Here is a 6,780-nt window from a genome sequence, read left to right on the forward strand (position 1 = left end):
GGACAGTGAGGGTTTTAATTAGACACAGCGGGAAGGGATGTAGCGCCCTGGTGAAAAGACTATAAAGGAAGGGGAGGGAGATTACTCTCTGACATCACAGGGAAGTGTTAGAAAATAGATTTGGGGAGAGTGTTCTGTGGAGAGAGAAGATGACAAATGATTTCGGTCTTGTGTGGGGCAGGGATTAACCTTTTTTTCTTTCTTTCTTTAAAAGCAATTTATTTCTTATTACAAAATGCAGGTGAGGAGCACGGGCAATGCCTGTAACCCCTTGGTTGCGCATCTTCCCAGTCTATTTCTGCTTCTAGAAATACCGTGTGTACAACACCAAGCTCATGCTGTCCCCAAGCGCTTGCACATTCTAACAGCTGCAGAGTACATGAGCAGGTGGAAAGTCCAACAGATGCCCCACTCACAAGGCAGGGCCCTCCAACCCCTCTTCTGGCTCCCTTTTGCTAACAGTAACTGGTTGCTCTTCCTACTGGTCATAGATAAATGACACCTCCACAATTCTCTGAGAGCTTTCAGGCAACCTCGGGAGGCAGTGACTAAGACCCTTCCCTTGCTGCCAGCTTCCTATGTCCCAGGCTGCCTGTGGCACCTGGACCGCTGCTGCCCCTGGGTCCCGCACATTCCAGGGCAACGATGGAGGAAGGGCAGGCCATGCATGAGGATTTAACAGTCTTTACTGGACTCAGACCAGGAGTCAGTGGGTCTTGAGGACCTCTGTGTATTTGTCAATTTTCTTCTCCACCTTCTTCTCAGCCTGTTTCCGTAGCCTCATGAGCTGTTTCTTCTTCCGGTAGTGGATCTTGGCTTTCTCTTTCCTCTTCTCTAGGGTGGCTGTCACTGCCTGGTACTTCCAGCCAACCTCCTGAGCCAGGCACCTCAGACAAGCAAACTTTCTTGTAGGCTTCAGACACACAACCTTGAGGGCAGCAGGAACCACCATCCTCTTTTTCTTGTCGTAGGGCGGTCGGATGCCGTCAAACACCTGGAGGCGGTCCAGGGCGGCCTGGCCTCCCTTGATCTCGCACGGCAGCAAGTCTGCACGGTCTGCCAGAGGATGTGGCTGGGGGCCTGGAAGTGGTAGGGGCCTCTGGAAGTGTTGGTGTTCATCCGCTTGCGGAGGAAAGCTGGGTACTTCAACTTGTTTCTGTAGAAATTGCCAGAAATGTTGATACCTTGGCAGCATAGGACCACCACCTTCTGGACCAGCAGTGCCTGTTTAGCTGCGATGGCCGCCAGGGGGCCCAGGAGATGGCCTCGAACATTGAGCACCAGGACCTGTACCTCCGCCATCTTCCGCAGCTACCTGGGAAAGGGGGGACTAACCTTTTAAAGAGGATTAACCTCTTTTGCCTCAGTTCCTCCTCTCTGCAATGGACTCTAAATACTAATCACCTCACGGGGTAGTTGTGATGATTAATGAGTTAATCCATAAAGGCCTAAGAACTGTAACTGATGCAAAGAATCTCTCAGTGTATATGAGCTGTTATTATTCAATCTCATAGTTTTCCACAAATGCAAAATAATTATTTTGTCATAATAATTAGATATGACAAAATATTAATGATTATATAAAGTCTCATCATAAACAAGTTATTTTAATGAAAATTATATCACTTATTTTTCTCTATAATCATTTTTTCCACAGTTCATCTGGATACCAAGCAACATTTTCATATTGCACAGATGAGGAAATTAAGGTTCAAAGAGATTAGTGGCTTGTCCAGTTTTCACATTAGTAAATGATAAAGCCATGGCCAACCCAGGAGTTCTAAATCCAAATTCTATTGTCTTGACATTAAACTGAATTTCTAAATAAGGGAGAATTTCTTTAAAGGAGATTTCTGAATGGATCTTCACACATCCCAAAAAACTAATCATGGTTACCAACAGACTAAAGATTTTTTAAAGACAACTCAATTTCAACAAATCAGTCATACTGTCCTGTCTTTCCCTTTGCTGACAGATAAATGCAAAATGATAGTTCTTCATGTGATCACAAAATGACAGTCCAAACTCTAAGTATCACATCCACATTCAAAGTAGAAACAAAGAGGGAAAGATACAAGCTCCATCTGTTCTTTCTAACAGCAAAACAAAAAGTTTTCCAAAAGCTTTCACAGCACTCTTCCTTTGTATCAGGATTAGGTCACATGACCTAGTCTAGCTGTGATGGACACCTCGGGCTGGGCATGTGGTCACCCTAAACAAAATCTGAGCTACCCTGGCAAGTAAGAAGAAGAAATGGATATTAGGCAAACAATTAACAGTGCTAGTTACAAATACTCCCTGAGCTGGCAGAGTAAGTCAACCCAAGCTCAATAGGAGCAGCATGTAGGAGAGCAATCCGAGAACAATCACAGACCAAGGACCAGGTTCCATTACCACTTTCCAGATGCCAGGCAATTAAACATATTCCAAGACCTGAGAATGGTGGCAGAGTTGTCCTCATTGATATTGGATTTATTGCTAACACAGGCACAGAGCTATACCTAATTTTATTTGTAAAACAGGCTAATATGTTTTTTCCTTGCACCCCAAGTGTGTGGAACAATCTACCAACTACATTTGTCTTCTGAGTTCTCTACTGCTGTGCATCATTCTAAAAACATTAGCATTTTAAAGTAACCTTCCACAGAACCCAGAAAAGTGACTCATCTGGAATCGTCAAGTCAATCCTAAGCAGAAGCTATGAGGAAGTCAGGAACTAAAAACAGGGAGACTGATCTAAAGTTTGTGTTAGGTTGAACTACATGCAATTGCCTATTGTTAAGAATTGAGGTGTCTCCCACAAATATTCATGTGTTGAAATCCTAACTGCTAGTACCTCAGAATGTGACCTCATTTGTAAATAGGTTATGCTAGCCCAAGACATTCAGTGAACAGGACTGCAGAGTGGGATGATGCCTGCAGATGTTGCAGAGTCTCAGGGACATAATTCTAAACATCACCTGTCACAGTTTCCCAGACCTGGACTGTGCTGGGGTTGCTTAAACAGTGAACTGAAGAATCAGATTCTGTGAAAAGCAAAGACTTAGACTTTGAGAAAAGATTTTCAAATCACATATCTAATAAAGAACTTGTATCCAAGAATATATTAAGAACTCAAAACAATACAAAAACTAACAACTCAATTTTTAAGATTGTCAAAAGATTTGAACAGCCTTTTCACCAAAGATGTATGAATTGCAAATAAACACATGAAAAGAAGCTCAACATCATTACTCGTTCCAACCAAAACTATAATGATACCACTACATACCTGTTAGTGTCACGGGACCCCTGGGGTGTCACTTCACCAGCTGGAAACATCTGTGGCTGGCAGTGTCTTCTGCCTGAGTGTTGCTCATGCCCACTGGGCTCGTTGGGCCCACTCAGCTTGGCAGGCTGTGCTCAGCTCATGCTACCTGCTCATATCCCACACCTGCCAAGGGTGAGCCAGGTTTGGAGTGGTGAGGGGTGTGTGGGCAAGTGAGCACAGGGCCTGGCCACTGCATACAGCCAGGCACACAGGCTGCTGCAGCTAGGCAGGCAGCTCCAGGTACCAGCACAGGTGTCTGCTCCATGTGAGGCTGCAACTGGGCCTGATGTACTGCACGTGGCTTCTGCTGCAAGCACCTGCATCTGGATGAGGGGAACGTGGTGGCACCCAGAAGCTTGCAGACACTAGGAACTGCAGACACCCAAAGAGGGTGTAACAGCCCTGGCTTGGGGAGCTCCTAGGCCTGGGCTCCCCAAAGGGCTGAAGCTCTTCTCTCCTTCTCGTCACCCACAACATGGTGAGCAGGGAGCATGTTTCAGCACTTTTTGTGTTACAGCTTTTTAAGTTCCACCATTTGGTGAGTCCCTAGTTCTTGTCCCATATCCAGGAAGAATGAAGTACATGGACAACTGGAGGGTAAGCAAGGCAGAGTGGAGCCTCATCAAGTGACAGAACAGCTCTCAGGAGACCCAAAGTAGGTAGCTCCTATTTATGGGCAGATCCTCCTGATGTCTGAGTCTGGCTGAGTTTGGGGTATTTATGGTGTCAGAAAGGAGAAAGTGCATGGCCAGGCCTGGAAAAAGCACTAAGTTATCACTCCAGTCTGTGGACTCTATCCAGAATTGACAGCCCAGCCCCCACACTTCAGACTATCCCTGACTTAAAGGTGGAGCTTCACCAGGGATGTGCCCCTTTCCACCCAGAAGCCTGTCTGCCTCCTGTCACCATCAATCATGTCCATCACACCCAGGCTATTCCTGCCAAGGAGCATCCCCACCCTTGGCCCCCTTCCTGTGCTCACTAGTGTCCAAAGTCTGGAGGGGGGCCAAGGCAGCAGGGGGCTGGTGTATCAGCGCTGCCCCAAGAATGCACACACCCAGCCAGGTTGTAACATCACCTGGTCTTGGCCTCAGCTTTGCTCCACAATCAGAGTGGGTTCTGGGAGTGGGGATAGGCCAGGCAGTGCGGGCAGACACTTCTGAGCCTGTGGAGGCATGGGGGCTTTCCTGGTCCCCAAGAGTGCAGGGATGCCCAAGTCCACAACCACCACTGGGTGGCTACAGCTGTGCCCAGGAGGGTGGGAATCCTGCCCCACCAACTCCGTAGTGCGTGGAGTGTGCCTTCCCTACTACTGCCAGCATCTTCACAGTAGCTACGCCAGAGAGGCCACCACTGCCATCATTAGGATGGCTAAAATTCTATCATACCAATTGTTGGTGTGGATGTAAAGCAACTATAACTCTCATACATTGCTGACAGGAATGTTGAATGGTATAACCACTTTGCAAAACACTTTTTCAGTGTCTTAAAAAGCTAAATGTGTACTTACCGTACAACCCAGCCATTCTATTTCTAGGTATTTACTCAAGATGAATGAAAACGTATATCCATACAAATAACTGTTCATGAAAATTTATTGAAACTTTATCTGTAATAGCTAAATCCTGACTGCAATCGCAGTGTCCATCAACAGCTAGATAAACAGTGAAATACTACTCAGCAATAAAAAAACTATTTAGACATGCAACAAGATGGATGAATCTCAAAATAATTATGCGGAGTGAAAGAAGTCAGACCAGAAAACATGCATACTATATGACTCCATTTGTGAAAGAGTCTAGAAAATGCAAACAAATCTGAAGTAACTAAAAGCAGATCAGTAGTTGCCTAGGGATAGGGGATGCAGGGGGTGGTGAGAGAAAGGGATTACAAAGAGCTGTGTGGAAATTTTAGGGATGAGACGAAGTAGGGATGGGACTTGGCTTCAGCTCACCCCCACCAGAGCATTACTTCATGCATTCCCACTGACCACAAGACCTTGCAAGCTGTAAGTTATCTGAAGAAACCAAGAAAAGTGACATTCTACCATAAATCTTACTCAAGAAAACTCCCACCACCCTCATGTGCAAAATGCCAGGAGAATGACTGACCCTTAACCTTAGCTTCATTACAATACTAAAAATCACACCCAGGGGTGGAGACTCAACATGCTAAAGAGATGTGATGCATGCGGAAGCATGTTAACAAACTACATAGGTGCTAAAAATTCCCTTCCTCTACATGCCTAAACATCACTCCTTTCCCAACATAGCCACCCCCCATAAAACTGCCTTTCCAACTCCCCAACAGGAGCCCGCCTAAGAATATTTCCTCTCCCCCTCCGCCTCCCTTTCCCTCCTTCCCCTTTCCTCCCTCTTCACCTTTTCTCTCCCTCTCTCTCTCTCTCTCTCATGTTGCCTCCCTATGTCCAGGCATAAGTTCCAATAAAACCATCTCTGGGAAAATTATTTTGGCCTTGTGTCAATTTCAGTTGCATTGAGAGCCCAAGAACCTGTGGTAATGGGGAGGTGATAGACACACTTATTATCTAAATCATGGTGATATTTTATGGTTCCAGGGTAATTATGAGTGAAAAAAAGCACAGTTTTTTATCTGCTCTCATCCCACAATGATCAACACAGAAAACTTCAGTAACCAAATTTGTGGGATGTTTTACCCCCATACCAAGCAAGCAAGCAATCCTGCAGCTGCCAGCTGGATGCTCACTAATTAAATTCTGAAACTATCTACTTGGAGATAGCATCAGATCCCATAGGTTGAGGGCTCAGTCCCACAAGACTTCCCCCTATTTCTGATGCCAATCACAAGCCCCAGGTGATTTTACCTGTGCTTCTGTCTGATATAGTTTGACTGTGTCCCTACCCAAATCTCATCTTGAATTCCCACATGTTATGGGAAGGACCAGGTGAGAGGTAATTGAATCATGGAGGCAAGTCTTTCCCATGCTGTTCTTGTGAGAGTGAATGAGTCTCACAAGATCTGATGGTTTTATAAAGAGGAGTTCCCCTGCACAAGTTCTCTCTCTTTGCCTGCTGCCATCCATGTAAGATGTGACTTGCTCCTCCTTGCCTTCCACCATGATTGTGAGGCCTTCCCAGCCATGTGGAACTGTAAGTCCATTAAACTTCTTTTTTTGTAAATTGCCCAGTCTTGCATATGTCTTTATCAACAGCATGCAAATGGACTAATACACTCCCCATCAACCTGCTCACTATAAATCAAAGTTTCCACAACTCCCTTCTCAGGTTTGATTAATTTGCTAGAGCAGTTCACAGAATTCAGGAAACACTTATGTTTACCAGTTTATTATAAGAGATATTACAAATGATACAGATGAAGAGATGCAAAGAGTGAGTTATAAGGGAAGTGGCATGGAGCTTCCATGTGCTCTCTGAGTATACCAACCTTCAGGAACCTCTATGTGTTCAGCTATCTGGAAGCCCTCCTTA

The 6,780-nt window shown here is 45.4% G+C and overlaps 1 pseudogene across 1 annotated transcript; it reads right to left on the bottom strand.

Moving 5' to 3' along the window:
• Window positions 1–694: 694 nt before the first annotated feature.
• On the bottom strand, window positions 695–1,302 carry LOC112604836 (annotated as a pseudogene). The gene has a single exon (XR_003115288.1). The product of XR_003115288.1 is annotated as a 60S ribosomal protein L13a pseudogene (transcript).
• Window positions 1,303–6,780: the final 5,478 nt, after the last annotated feature.

Source organism: Theropithecus gelada, chromosome 13 (genome assembly GCF_003255815.1).
Source record: "Theropithecus gelada isolate Dixy chromosome 13, Tgel_1.0, whole genome shotgun sequence".
Taxonomy (NCBI): Eukaryota; Metazoa; Chordata; class Mammalia; order Primates; family Cercopithecidae; genus Theropithecus; species Theropithecus gelada.